This window comes from Brienomyrus brachyistius, chromosome 18 (genome assembly GCF_023856365.1).
Source record: "Brienomyrus brachyistius isolate T26 chromosome 18, BBRACH_0.4, whole genome shotgun sequence".
NCBI lineage: Eukaryota > Metazoa > Chordata > Actinopteri > Osteoglossiformes > Mormyridae > Brienomyrus > Brienomyrus brachyistius.
Genome location: NC_064550.1, coordinates 6682878 through 6698776, shown reverse-complemented (window position 1 = coordinate 6698776; position 15899 = coordinate 6682878). Strand labels below are relative to the sequence as shown.

Genomic DNA, 15899 nt, shown 5'->3' with positions numbered 1-15899 from the left:
AACACTGCTGATAGGCCGGAGTACCTTCGCTACAGTGAAGCAGAGTGGTGACACTGCTGATAGGACGGAGTAACCATCGCTGCAGTGAAGCAGAGTGGTAGCGCTGCTGATAGGCCAAAGTACTAATGCTACAGTGAAGCAGAGTGGTGGCACTGCTGATAGGCCGGAGTACCTTCGCTACAGTGAAGCAGAGTGGTGACACTGCTGATAGGACGGAGTACCATCACTACAATGAAGCAGAGTGGTAACGCTGCTGATAGGCCGGAGTACCATCGCTACCATGAAGCAGAGTGGAGGCACTGCTGGTAGGCTAGAGTACCATTGCTACAGTGAAGCAGAATGGTAACACTGCTGATAGGCCGGAGTACCTTCGCTACAGTGAAGCAGAGTGGTGACACTGCTGATAGGACGGAGTAACCATCGCTGCAGTGAAGCAGAGTGGTAGTGCTGCTGATAGGCCGGCGCACTATCGCTACCATGAAGCAGAGTGGAGGCACTGCTGGTAGGCTAGAGTACCATTGCTACAGTGAAGCAGAGTGGTAGCGCTGCTGATAGGACGGAGTACCATCACTACAATGAAGCAGAGTGGTAACGCTGCTGATAGGCCAAAGTACCATTGCTACAGTGAAGCAGAATGGTAGCACTGCTGTGGCTGTTTTTCAGTAGCAGAGACAAGAAGGCTTGTCAGAAATGAGGCTAAGATGAAGCTTCTTCTGGTCAGGAATTCGGGTCTGGGCAAAGGGTCTCCTAAACACAATGCTGACACTATGGTTTGCAGGAAGCATGCATTTCATTTTCATTCCATGGCAAAAACATATTAAAGGCATTTTCATTACTGATCCCACAATTTTTTGTGAAACCCCCTGTAGTTTAAACCAAGCTTAAATGATCGCTTATGGTTTTAGGGTTTTCCTTGACTTCTTTGTGTCAAAGCTGTTGTGTTGGATACATTTATTGAACTAAGTAAACTGATGTAACAAAGGGTTTATAATGGGTGACGAAATGCTTGTCGGGCTTTTGGAGTTTGGCAGACAGCATTGAGTACACTGATACCATGGTGACTGTAATGGTCACCGAAGGTTCATAAACACTATCCAACATATTCCTGAAATACTAAAAAAATCTACTGAGACCCAGTAATGGATAAGCAGTTAATGTGCAGATAGATGGACAGATAGTTTACAAGTGTATATATAAGGCTGAATAATTCAAAGTCTAACAGCTCACAGTAAATGAATCATACCATTCGATTTCCTCATTAGACATAAGTATTATTAATGAATGATTAAAAGAGGCGATTGATCCTGATGATATTCAGTATATTTTTTATTGTCTCCTTTTAACAATGCAATAACCTAAGTCAAAATGCCCACTTAAAATAATAATAATGTTTTTCTTCACTATATAATCCCTTAAAATGGTTCTCTATGATTAGATAATGGGCCTGTGCCACAATAAAGCACCCAAGTCTGAGCCATGGAGCAGAATTGCCCAAGAGATCAACTGTAATCTAGTGCAGCCCTTTCATCTGTTTTTGGGATGAAAAATGTTAATAAATGTATAATCACACTTTGTTATGCATATTCAAGAACATGTCAGTGCTCCCATTACAGCAGAGATTTTATCAAATTAATCTTGTGAGTTTTGCGGCTGTAATCTGAATATTACAGTCGTGTGCTTGAGATTACTCCCCGAATAATCACTTCTGCAAATTAAAGTTGATTGCAAAATTTGAGGGGACACAGCAGAATTTAATCTGCAGTCAGAAGCCATATTAACTCTTGCATGGCTGTTTGCGTGCACTCCGGAACAGAAAAATGACATGTCCCCTGCCATGGAACACTAAGGTTCCAGGTTCCTGTATCGGTCTCCTGCAATGAGGATCACAGGAACTGAAACAAAGCAGTGAGCTTGAGTGCCAAGGGGAAGAGTGTGACTGATAAATGGGACTCTTCGGTGTAGCAGTATGGCACAGAGGTAACCATGAACTCTCTCATCAACCTTTAGAACCTGTAGCACCAATGAGTTTTTCGTTGCTCTTTGATCCGTCAAATGGAAATTATTTTTTTAAGGTTCTGTACTTTAGGGTATAAGTTTAATACGAACTTAATTATATTTTCATAGCGCTGTGAAACAGAGGAACCAGTGCTGAGTCCCTGAGAAGCCTGATATCCGTGTATGGGGCAGTGCATATACTTTGAAGCCTTGTGCTGGCTGTCAGGTCAAGGTTCCTGCAAAGAGGAACTTTTCTATTTGAAATGACACCACAGGGGACGAGCTGTGATGGTTAGAACGTGCCCTGGATCTCAATATGTCAGGAGTGTTGTTTTATTGACAGACCCCTAAGGATAACTGCTAATGAGTTTTGTATGTTTTCAAACTAAATCTGTTGAAGGGCTTTGCTGCCCTGCACTGGAGAATCCCAGTGCTGATGGCTTGCAGTGGAGAATTCCAGTGCTCATAGACAGGTTAATCCAGGTGAAAGCCGACAAGTTGAACTTCAATAATTGCTTTATTTAATATTTTGTTTCATTCATGTGTTCTGTTGTTATCAGAGATTATACCTATTCTTTACCCAGTCTATTTATTAATGAAGCAATGAGCTTAAAGTGGGTTCATTGGCATTATGATTTTTTCTATTTAGAGAAGAATGGAAAACTGTGAGAGGGTTGTTGGATTTTCTAAGGATGATTATGATCGCTCGGTCATGTTTCAGTTGTGTTGTGGGTTGAACCTTCTTGTCCTCAGAGTTGCTTTGAATTCAAGATAGTAATTTTAAAGACATTTTCCTGTTTTTCTTAGTGAATTCTGAAGATGATGTGTATTGGTTACATGGAACAGCAGGCGCAAATGTATAAAAAAATGTGTATATTAAAGGAATGAAGGGATGAGCCTTTAATTGAGGGATGTGTAACCAGCAGATGCTAAACCTTCCGTGTTGTACTCTTGAGTCAGTATCCCCACCGACCTCAGAAGATAAGAATCGTGTCTTCACGTTGTACAGGCATGCTTTTTTATGCTCTGATGGGTCCAGCAGTAACAGGGAATGACAATTAAGTAGTCTATACTTTTTAAAGCTGTTTCTCAGGTCGTCCTTTAAGACAAACGAGGTCAATTCAGTTAAACACAAGCCTAGCTGGCAGCACTGTTGTTGGGAATCAGAGATGCGCAGTTAGCCGGCTTGTATCCTAGTTAACTGGTGGTGAGTGTGGAGCAGGAGGAGACGCAAATAAAAACCGGCCCTAAAATTCTATAAATCAAAACCTCAGGAATGGTATAATATCAATAACTGGGGAACAACGAAATACGTCGAAATCAAAACACTAGCCAAAAATGGCAAAGTCTCAGATCAAGGCCTAGTCTGTCGCACAGCAAATCTCCCTCTGATGATAATTCTGCGGCGCTTTCCCCGTCCTCGTCTTCGTGCTCCGTCTCCCTGGTACTCGAGCTGCTTAGTGTTTGCAGCTTTGAGTGATTATGACAACGCCGGGTGCTGAGGCGCTCCAGCCAAGCCCAGCCCTCGCCTGCCGCCCCGGTGTTGTCCTTGGATGGCTGCTTTTTTCTAGTATCTACCTCCCTGAGCTACAGGGACATCTTCCAGACACTGTAATAGTCTTAATGCAACTCTCTGCAGTGTTAAATTAGTTCGGAATCCAAGAAGGCATCTTTCTGACGTTTTCTAGAGATCAGCACCAGAACTTCTGGGTTCATTTATATGAGACAAGTGGAAATAAATGAATTTAATCACATTTGGTGCAGACTGGCCCTGGGGGAGCAGAATTGGGGGATGCTGCTGCAGGCTCTTCATGGGGCCACACAGAAGCCTGACTTTAGAGGCATAGAAGCTCACCACTGTGGTGACGACTGAGGATGGGTTAGAAAAGGGCAGGGCCTTTGGAGTCCTCATAATGAAAATGTTTGTGTCTTTGCAACATGGGAATGTGTAAGTGGGTGCAGGAAAGATGGTCTTACTGGGTAACTTCAGTGTGGAAAACAGTGGCAACTGTCAAAAGGATGTCTGAGTGCTGAACCATTATTGGGCTTATTTGTGAGCCATAGATTGTTCATAAAGAGCAAAATTTAGGAAAACGTGGAAGTGTACTTGGCACCAGCGCTAAAGGTGATTGGTCATCTGGATTCGTGTCAGCTGACTTCCGCGATGGTGCATTTTGGACACACAGGTGAACAGAGCAGAGCCGTCAACCGATGGTGGGTCTGAAGGAGGTGCCAGGGTTTGATGGTAGCATCTGCCTTAGGCTTCTCTGGGAGATGAGCTACACATGCCTTGCCTGAGTAACTGAGTAATTAGTTAAAATGGGGAGAAGGCCCCTTAAGAAGGACTGAAGTGAAACTGGATGTACTGAAGTAAAACATGAAGACACGCCAAGAACACTGAAAATCATCTCTAAAAAACTGTAAAAATCGCCTTATTTCGTGCTTTTCCCTGCTGGTTTGTAGCATATGTTTTGCATCCACCCAGCAGACTGTACGAAACCCTAACAAGACAGATAATCCAATCAGGGTTGGCTGTGTTTCATTAAACAGCTGATCTGTGAGCATGGAGCTTCTGCAATCAATCACCACAGAACAGCAAATGCTCACCCAGATCCACCACAGTGCAGTTACTGTGCCTCCCGTCGGCTCGCAGCGTCTAGAGCTTGGCACTGCCAACAGGATTTAATGAATAGTCGTAGCTAGAGGAGCGCTCTGTGATAACAGCTAAGGTCTGCAGTCAAAGCAAACACAAGAGATAGAACTATTCGTGTTATTAGTTACTGAACTGTTGTGAGATAAGTACTGGCTGTTAGCCTTTGATTTAAAATACGTATCCAATTTGGCTTTAGACTATGAAGATGTACAGTATGTGCCCAGCAATGGGCTGACCAAGGTACAACTCTGCTGTTCGACCTACGCTAAGCAAATTGTCTGTTAGCATGTGAGTGCCCAGCCACGGGTTGGAGCCCCATCCTAGGTATGTTCCCTGCCTTGTGCCCATAGCTTCCGGGATAGGCTGTGCACCCCTGCGACCCTGCATAGGACACGTGGGTATAGACAATGGATGGATATTGTTTCTGGGCAACTATCTGTCTCAGCAGAGAAGGGGAGGTACACTTAGGGAGGTATTTGATATTTCATTGCGTCAAGCTCCATGTATAAACCAATCTCCCTGGTAACATGTTCAGTGGTTACATAGCACTGCTTGGAAAGCAGCAGCGGCATGCAGACATGGATGTAGCTCTCTTGGTTTCCTGTGACTGCTTCTGGCATCTTCTCTCACCTCCTTTCTGTTTGTTGACCCTTTGCTTAGGCCTTTCTTCCTTACTGTCACATGCAGTGTTTCTCCTGCTGAAGCTGAAAAAGCTTCAACACTGAAACGTCTCACATCTGAACATGCTGGCGGATGAAAACTCAATGCCTGGGTGTCAGAGTCCTCAGTTTGATGGAGACTTAATATAAACTTTTCTCACTTTAGAAAGTAGGAAAAAAAAAAAATAAACCCAAGCTGTAGTTTTCCTGTGACTGACTGGGGAATTATTCATTATTACTAATCTGATGGGACTTGGTAAGGGGTTGACTGATAGAATTGGGGCATGTGGCTTTTTGAAGCTGAACCTGCATCCCAGGATATGTCTGCATCAAAGTGTCAGTGACACGTACCAGGCCCATAATACAAAAGTCTGCAGTAAGCAAAAGACCACATGGTGATAACCGGTGAGTCTGCTTGCGGATTAGTCTGTCTTTCAGAGAAGACGTTTGGCATGTCCTTATTCAGGGTTTACATCCTGTTTTTTAGCCAAAGAACTTCTGCTGGTAAACATAATGACACACGTGAGTTATGACAGAAATAAAGAAGCAATATGAATTCAGTAACTGCTTCCTCAACAAAGAATAAATGATAATTAAATAGCAGTTCAATCCATCTTCTAACCAGTCATCCAAAGCACAACCATATGCTATGGGTAATTATAGGTAATTAGGAGACACTAGTTAGTCTAACTAGATGTCTTTAGACTGCAGGGAGAAACCCACAGGGCACTAGGAGAACATGCAAACGCCCACATAACATACGGAGAACATACAAACCCCACACAACACGGGGAGAACATACAAACCCCACAGGACACAGGGAGAACATGCAAATCCCACAGGACCTGGGGAGAACATACAAACCCCAAAGGACACAGGAAGAACATGCAAATCCCACAGGACATGGGAGAACATACAAACCCAACAGGTCACGGGAGAACATACAAACCCCCACATAACATAGGGAGAACATACGAACCCTACACAACATGGGAGGAACATACAAACCCCACATAACATAGGGAGAACATACAAACCCCACAGGACCTGGGGAGAACATACAAACCCCACATAAAGTAGGGAGAACATACAAACCCTACAGGACACGGGAGAACATGCAAACCCCCACATAACATAGGGAGAACATACGAACCCTACACAACATGGGAGGAACATACAAACCCCACATAACATAGGGAGAACATACAAACCCCACAGGACACGGGGAGAACATGTAAACCCCACAGGACATGGGGAGAACATACAAACCCCCACATAACATAGGGAGAACATGCAAACCCCACAGGACACGGGAGAACATGCAAACCCCACAGGACACGGGGAGAACATACAAACCCCACATAAAGTAGGGAGAACATACAAACCCTACAGGACACGGGAGAACATGCAAACCCCCACATAACATAGGGAGAACATACGAACCCTACAGGACACAGGGATAACATGCAAACCCCACAGGACACGGGAGAACATGCAAACCCCACAGGACACGGGAGAACATGCAAACCCCCACATGACATAGGGAGAACATACAAACCCCACAGGACACAGGGAGAACATGCAAACCCCACAGGACACGGGAGAACATGCAAACCCCACAGAGTTTTGTCAAAATAATGGTAAATACTTAGTTAAAAATGAATTTCAAAAAAGCCAATGCATTTGTTAAAACCTATGAAACTATTATGAATAGAAAATAATTTATTCTATTCCTTGGTTGTTTACTTATGGCTTATGTTAATCTTTATCGTTAAATTATCAACATAATAACTATCAATAAATATCAAGATGTCTGGAAATGAACTAAACTACAACAACAGCCCAGAAATAAACATGTGAATTTTAATATTATGCATTAGGTGATACCATTTGGACTGTTATTTATTGATCACTTTTATGTTTAATTCATCCATCCAACCACTTAGTGTATTCAGGTCCACAGGGGGTTGGGAGCCTATGGGTGCAAAACAGGGAACAGCCCAGGATGGGGTACCAACCCATCACAGGTCATGCATGCATGCACACATACACATACACACACTCATTGTCGGGTAAACATATCTTTATGGGGACCGCTCATTCATTTCTGTAGGAAGAATGCTAATGCTAACTATGAGAACGTTGACCTCTACCCAGCCCTAAACATAACCAAGCAAATTACAAGAGTTATTGTATCTTTAGTTTAGTTTATGGGCAATTTGGTAGTTCCAATTTGCCTTAGCATGGGTTTGCATTGTGGAGAGGGGGGAACTGCAGAACCTGGTGGAAACCCCACAGCGATGCAGGGAGAGCATGCAAACTCCACACACATGGAGGCAGGAAAGAAACTTGAGCCCTGGTCCCAGAGGTGCGAGGCCACATTTCTAACGACTGTGCCACCAAGCCTCCCCATTTTAGATTAAATTACTTTGAAATTCCAAAGGATTTGCCTTTGACCTTCTAACATCCTGTGTCCCTGCTCTTTCCGAAAGTCTAACCTGACATCACAGGATATTGACAGAAGGATGAGGTTAGCAGCAGCGTGCCGGTAGGTTCTGTATCCATTCCCAGCACTGAATGCATTTTAACTTTACTTGAGTGAGGTACTTATCCCGAATGTCGAGCTGCATAAATGGGGATCTGTAAGGCACTGTGTATAACACACTTTGGATTAAAGCTTATGCTGAATAATAAGATTATGCTGTAAGGCCGGCTTCGCTTAGTGGAATACAAGTCACTGGATTCAGAATCTCTGATTAAATTAATTATTTTTAAATCTCCATTACAACAACACTTGCTGAAATCCAAGTATCACGAGAGACACGATTTACTGCCGGTATCCATCTCATTTTTCTATATCATTAAAGTTTAAAGGCAGCAATATTGTCAAGCTGTCACTTTTTATTTGGCACAGAGAAACCTACGAGGAACAGGAAGCTGAAGAGGCTGGGAGACCATGACAGGAATACGAGCTTAATAAACTGGCCTCATAGTTAATAGCTGGCGAAAGTGATCAGCCGGATTTAAGCAACTGATCATAAAGTGATCAGCCGGATTTAAGCAACTGATCATAAAGTGATCAGCCGGATTTAAGCACACAGTGAGGAGTAAAAAGAAAACAAAGAAATGTTTCCAAATGTTATAAAGTCTTGAAGCTGCACGACGCCATTAAAAATGCAGTTGTATTATATATATGTATGGATTCAAATGCATAACAAGAAAACATTTATTATATTCAGTTCTGTGCAAAAGTCTTAGGCTGCCAAAGACAGTTATGCTCAGATGGATGTAGCTGTAAGCAAGTGTTACGGCGTGGCATGGGGGGGGGGGGGGGAAGGTGATGATCCACTTAGCGGCTCAAGAGACAAGCGATTTATTAATTAACAGAAACAAGAAAGGAACCAGAACTAAATGGGGAAAATAACTAACAGGGAACCACAAATCAACAAGCTTGGGAAGTCAAGCAACAAAGGGAGCAGGAAACAGTCAAACCAAGTAGAGGGACAACACACAGTAACATGGGCAATGAGCCAATTAGGGAAATGAACAAAGGCAGGCATTAAATGCACTTATAACCAGGACTAACAAAGGGCATGTGTGAATCCTCAAAACAGCCAATCAACAAGGGCGCTGGGCAACCAGACACAGGTGAAGCAACTAACGCTAATGAACACAGAACTAAGGAAACACGGGAAAATACTACATAGTACAACATAAAACCTGAACAGAACACAAGAAGGGCAAACCTATAACAGGAAACACTGGGGAACAGAAACTCAAACACAAAGAAAGAGCTCAGGCTGATTATTAGCCAGCCTCAAACCCATGAATGGGGAATGAAGTCCTTAAGGTGGGGGATTCGGCTCAAAACTGGGGATGAGGGACAAGAGACATGGTGGAGCAAAGGATGAACGGCAACAGCTGCTGGCCAAACGGGGAAGAGACACGAAGGGCAGGGAGGGACAGGAGCTGGTCCTGATAGCAAGGTTGTAGGACAAAGTGTTACCAAGGGGGGGGAAACACAGCTTAGTTGTTTAAATGCAGAGGTCTGTTTATTTAACGTGTCGATTTAGGTTCCTACAGCCCCAGCTGCTTACTCGTATCAATGCCTCTCTGTTTGTAGTTAACATCCAACGTATCCATGCAGATAATGGACTCCAAAACTAACACCCTTTGTTTGGCTAATCGATACCTCATGAAGTTAATGAACTAATCAAGTTCTTTGATTAAGTCAATTTGTGGAGAAATTTAATGATGACATGGAACGGCTGAGGTGCCCCTGAGGAGAGGGATGGGAAGCAAAGCAGTGATCATCTAGCCATCCAACTAGATATCAGTAAATGTTAGGAAAATAGTAAAAATTCTTTTAATTTTTTTATTGTATTACTTAAAATATGCTTAAGTCATTTTTATTTTATTTATGGAATAATTTAACTCAACATATGACTGTTAATTAATTCAAGTTAGATTGGTGCAGTGGTTAGCACTGTTGCCTCCCACCTCTGGGTATGTGTGAGTGAATGGTGTGTGAGTGTGCCCTGTGATGGGCTGGCCCCCCATCCTGGGTTATTCCCTGCCTCGTGCCCATTGCTTCTGGGATAGGCTCCGGACCCCCCGCGACCCAGTAGGATAAGTGGCTTGGAAAATGGATGGATGGATGGATGGATGTTGACAGGTGACACATTTATCATCATCTAACGGCATGTAGTGTTTTCACCCTTTTACAAAGCTGACTGATTATGAAGTAATTCTGCTTATGTGCAATGATAGCATTACGCCATAAGTACCACGCTAGCAGGTATGACGGCATAAGTGCCACGCTAGCGGGTATGATGGCATAAGTGCCACTGTAGCGGGTATTACGCGATAAATGCCATTATGCCATAAGCACCACTGTAAGTGCCACACTAGCGGGTATTATGCCATAAATGCCATTATGCCATAAGTGCCACACTAGCGGGTATTACGCCATAATAGAGTGTTTCACTAAAATTAGATAAGCAACTGAAAGGATAGCTTGGACCTCACCTCTTGGAAACATCACTGTTTCTGCCTCATTTACTCCACTCTACCACAGTGAGTAGTTACTCTTATTTATGGTCTGCAACCTCACCTCTGGGGAGCTGTTAAATGCCATTATGCCATAAGTGCCACGTTAGCGGGTATTATGCCATTAATGCTATTATGCCATAAGCGCCACACTAGCGGGTATTAAGCCATAAATGCCATTATGCCATAAGTGCCACGTTAGCGGGTATTATGCCATAAATGCCATTATTCCATAAGCGCCACACTAGCAGGTATTACGCCATAAATGCCATTATGCCATAAGTGCCACACTAGCGGGTATTATGCCATAAATGCCATTATGCCATAAGTGCCACGTTAGCGGGTATTATGCCATTAATGCCATTATGCCATAAGTGCCACGTTAGCGGGTATTATGCCATAAATGCCATTATTCCATAAGCGCCACACTAGCAGGTATTACGCCATAAATGCCATTATGCCATAAGTGCCACACTAGCGGGTATTATGCCATAAATGCCATTATGCCATAAGCGCCACACTAGCGGGTATTACGCCATAAATGCCATTGTGCCATAAGCGCCACACTAGCGGGTATTAAGCCATAAATGCCATTATGCCATAAGCGCCACACTAGCGGGTATTATGCCATAAATGCCATTATGCCATAAGCGGCACACTAGCAGGTATTACGCCATAAATGCCATTGTGCCATAAGCGCCACACTAGCGGGTATTATGCCATAAATGCCATTATGCCATAAGCGGCACACTAGCAGGTATTACACCATAAATGCCATTGTGCCATAAGCGCCACACTAGCGGGTATTATGCCATAAATGCCATTATGCCATAAGCGGCACACTAGCGGGTATTACGCCATAAATGCCATTGTGCCATAAGCGGCACACTAGCGGGTATTACGCCATAAATGCCATTGTGCCATAAGCGCCACACTAGCGGGTATTACGCCATAAATGCCATTGTGCCATAAGCGCCACACTAGCGGGTATTATGCCATATATGCCATTGTGCCATAAGCGGCACACTAGCGGGTATTACGCCATAAATGCCATTGTGCCATAAGCACCACACTAGCGGGTATTATGCCATAAATGCCATTATGCCATAAGCGCCACACTAGCGGGTATTATGCCATAAATGCCATTATGCCATAAGCACCACACTAGCGGGTATTACACCATAAATGCCATTATGCCATAAGCGCCACACTAGCGGGTATTACAACATAAATGCCATTATGCCATAAGCGCCACACTAGCGGGTATTATGCCATAAATGCCATTATGCCATAAGCGGCACACTAGCAGGTATTACGCCATAATAGAGTGTTTCACTAAAATTAGATAAGCAACTGAAAGGATAGCTTGGACCTCACCTCTTGGAAACATCACTGTTTCTGCCTCATTTACTCCACTCTACCACAGTGAGTAGTTACTCTTATTTATGGTCTGCAACCTCACCTCTGGGGAGCTGTTTTCTTTTCTCCTTGAAAATCAATGGATTTAAGCTCTTTTTTTCCTGAACCCTTAGTGCTTTAATATCCGGAATTAAATTTTGCGGCCCTTTTACTGATGTGATTGCTGTGGTGCAGCACCGTGGAGCTTTTTGTCTTGGATGAAGAAAAAGGGCCCGTCAGGATCTCTCAGAGCTCAGCGCCACACTTCTCACCGTCAAGCGTCTCTCTCAGCTGCCACGTGTTGTTCAATAGGCTTCAATCAAACTCTTAGATTGAGACAAATGGACAGACTAATTTCTTGGTTGGTGGTAAATGTTGCTCCGCAAAAATGCTGCCAGATGAAGGTCATCTCTGCACTGCTAGCTGCCAGATGAAGGTCATCTCTGTACTTCTAGCTGACAGATGAAGGTCTTCTCTACATTTATAGATGCCAGATAAGAGCTGGATGGCTGGGTAAAGAAGTAACTTTGTTTGTGCTGCGGATAAAAAAAAAATGGATTAGCTGGGAAATGTAAAAGGATAACCTGAAGGTTAGAAGTTCAGACTGTGGTGGTTTGATCGGTTTAAAAGGCTATAACATTCAGTGCAGTGCAGTGCAATTGTGCTGTTATAAGGGACCAGAAAAGCACAGGAGTAACAGAATGACTTTCTGACCTGATGTGTAGGCATAGATAGTGGAATGAACCTGTCGAGTTGCAATTCTATATCATTTATCAAAATGGTGATGACGGAAACGAGTTAGCTTGCTAATGAAGACAGGTACATTTTCTAAAACAGATGAAGAATGAAAACCACCCAGTATGAAGGATATGAAAATGTAGCTCACACATAATGTGAATAAATACAGTAGCTGTCTTTGAAACTAGCTGTTATTACCTGCCTTCTTCCGCTGTAATTAATTAACTGTAATCAGCCAAGCACTGTTTTTTGTTGTTGTTTTGTTTTCAATGTGAAGGGCCTAACCTGGTCATTCAAAATTGCGATGCATTGACAGGCATCAGTGGAAATTTTATATTTTCAATTCAAATTTGGAATACATATAGCTGAATCGGTTATAAAATTAAAATGGACCATTATTGTTAGGATACAATGTAACTACATTTCAGACTACAGTGTTCAGACTCCTTACTAAGATGATTATCACCTTACATTTAATTATTGTTTTATAAAAGTCCTTGATTCATTTTCAAACAGCTTCTTTCAGAAATTCTCAAATTCGAAACAAAGGCTATTGAATAAGAAAGGCATGTAACCTGAATTAATATATGAATTTTTCTAGACCTCTATAAAATTTAAGTTCAGATGATTGAGGACCCACTAGAAATGGGTGCTGGCTGTTGGTACCAGTTATAAATTGCTTAATCCTCTGCAGTCTGCTATGCTGCCCGCAGGATGAAACAGAAATTTTAAAGTAAAAAAAACTGTGCAAATTTTTATCATAGAAACATTTAATTGCTTTGTGGGCCAGGTGCCTTTCCCAGAGTGCACTGGGGCACTAGGCAAGGATCACCCTATGATATTTACTGTTTGTACTCCACAATTTCTTCATTGAAACTGCTATGATCCATCCATCCATCCATCCATCTTCCCTGCTTATCCTGCTTAGAACCACTATGACGTGAAAAGTATTTTATTATAGAAATGTGTCATTGTAACAAACACTAGGAACACAAACGATGACATTACTTATTTCCTTTGTGTATTGCCAGAGTGGACATAGAGGTCTGTGTGTTTGATGTCTTTTCTTCAGCAGTAAATCCCTGTGTTTCATTCAGGCCTCCTGAGCTCTGCTGCCTTTAGTGCAAAATGTACGACACCATGGGTAATGAATTACACTCTGAGTTTTCTGAAGTGTATAACCTGGCTTCAGTAGGATGTCTGCCATGTCTGTCTGGAAGCTTATTCTTTACAATGATATTTAGCAGATACATATATACATTTTATATTGCTTCTTTTGGTGGTTTTGTATATATGTAAGGTTTTAAGGTGACTGTTTATCAGGACACATTCAATCAAGGAAGTTCAGGAGATTGCTACAGATGCATGCCCTTATTGTTACTGTTCTTACATATATTTAACTAAGAGTCATGACTGGCTTGCTAACGTCCTAATAAATATTGTCCCAAGGATTGTTTTTGGAGTTTAAAAGAGAACATTTCCTTACTTGTGCAGCACAAAATACAGTTTGCATACAATTTTCAGGTTTTTCCGTAACGTTACATATATGGACTGTAGCTATTTTAGTCCTAAAGAAAAGTAAAACTGTCACTCGTCATTGGCGAATGAGTGGCTGACAGGCAGTCATCCCTCCGCCTTCCTGGTTAGCAGCCCCAGCCGCTGCTCCCCGTCTATTTCCACCTGGCTGTGAAACCTTTGATTCCATCACCCCTAACAGGATCTCTGCGGCACACAGGGGTCTCTCTTCTTTTATACCCTTCCAAGTATTTTTTTTTTTGGTTTCCAGATATGATTATAGATAATAATAAATGCCCGATTACGCAGTAATAGTTTCTTTGAAAGAAGAATTAAGGCATTTCTAAGTCCCTTGCTGCAAATGATGTATACAGTAATGCGTTTCCTCTTTCTGTAATACTGAATGACATCTGCGCATAATAGTCTGCTGCTCTCTTTTTGAACTCAAATTTAGTTCAAATTTAGAATTTAGTTTAGCTCCACTCTGCACTTTCTGTCTGATTTACTTGGGAACCGTCCAGATGTGTTTTACTTGCCTGTTTATTTCCCACCATCCCTCACTGCAGGGATTTTCTTGAGGCTGAAAAGTAGAGCATTCAGCTGTGGCATAAACAAGAGACGCCTGTCGTATTTACATGACATAGAAGAACAGAGGCTTTTGCTTAGGGTAAGATTGTGCCTCTGCACTTTTCCCAGTATTTAAGTGCAATGAAGGTATCTGACTGTCTGTTTCGAGATTAATGACATCCCACTAATTACTGCAGTCTCATCCATGACCCAGCAGCAGTTTATCATTAATAGAGTCCTTGTGACGCTTAAGATCAGCTCATATGAAGGGCAGCTGGGACAGTCCCCCTGTCAACCTGCACCAACTCCCCAGTATATCACCAGTTAAGCCTTGTTAGCAGTGGGCACCCAGTTGCTTTTATCCCGTCTCCAAGTTTGCTGAACTTCCGCCTGTGTCCCCCGCCTGTGTCCTCCACCTGTGTCCCCTGCCTGTGTCCCCCGCCTGTGTCCCCTGCCTGTGTCCCCCACCTGTGTCCCCCGCCTGTGTCCCCTGCATGTGTCCCCTGCCTGTGTCCCCCGCCTGTGTCCCCTGCATGTGTCCCCCGCCTGTGTCCCCTGCCTGTGTCCCCCGCCTGTGTCCCCTGCATGTGTCCCCTGCCTGTGTCCCCCGCCTGTGTCCCCTGCATGTGTCCCCTGCCTGTGTTCCCCGCCTGTGTCCCCTGCATGTGTCCCCTGCCTGTGTCCCCCGCCTGTGTCCCCTGCATGTGTCCCCTGCCTGTGTCCCCCGCCTGTGTCCCCTGCATGTGTCCCCTGCCTGTGTCCCCCGCCTGTGTCCCCTGCCTCTGTGCCCCACCTGTGTCCCCTGCCTGTGTCCCGTTACATTCTGCTGTAACACCTGCATGCGCAATCATGGGCTAAACATTATGCATTAAAACACTTTCTGTTGTTTGACAGTAGAGTCTGTCTTAACTTTAAAAGATCTGTACTGTCAGCTGAGGATGTGAAGGTGCTCGCAGCTACGAGTGAAGAAGAGAAAACCCTAATCCTCTGTCTGTTATGCTCGGACAAGGTTATGGTAAAATCCAGCGTGATGCTGCAGTGTCCCTGTTCGAACCTCCCTGCTACCGGCACTGCCCTGGCGCTTATGTGTGTTACACCTGGTCCAGGTGATGTCACAGTCTGAGGGTGACTGTCACCAAAAGCAGTGTGTTCGTCTGCCATGTGCTGGGCAGCGAGTAAGAAGCGCTGCTGGAGAACTGCTGGAGCAGGAAGGACGGAGTAGTTATCTCAGCAACAGTTTGGGTCGAACTTTGGAAAAAGAAAAGAAACCTCACTGCATTGATGCTTCCAACCCAAAAGATCGTTGGTAGTAGATCACCCTGGTT

The 15899-nt window shown here is 43.6% G+C and overlaps 2 protein-coding genes across 5 annotated transcripts in view; both read left to right on the top strand.

Annotated features, from left to right (window-relative positions):
- Positions 1-15899, top strand: part of rpl36a (ribosomal protein L36A) — a 135705-nt gene that overhangs the window by 24518 nt on the left and 95288 nt on the right. The window contains exon 1 of one of the 3 annotated variants that reach the window (XM_048982639.1): positions 923-927. The exons of the other annotated variants lie outside the window; for them this stretch is intronic. The gene's annotated coding sequence lies outside the window, so the exon portion shown is untranslated. Of the gene's footprint in view, positions 1-922; positions 928-15899 lie in introns of those variants that run through there. 3 annotated transcript variants of the gene reach the window in all.
- The window catches only part of LOC125712497 (dystrophin-related protein 2-like), an 89211-nt gene that overhangs the window by 7842 nt on the left and 65470 nt on the right, over positions 1-15899 (top strand). The window lies entirely within an intron of this gene.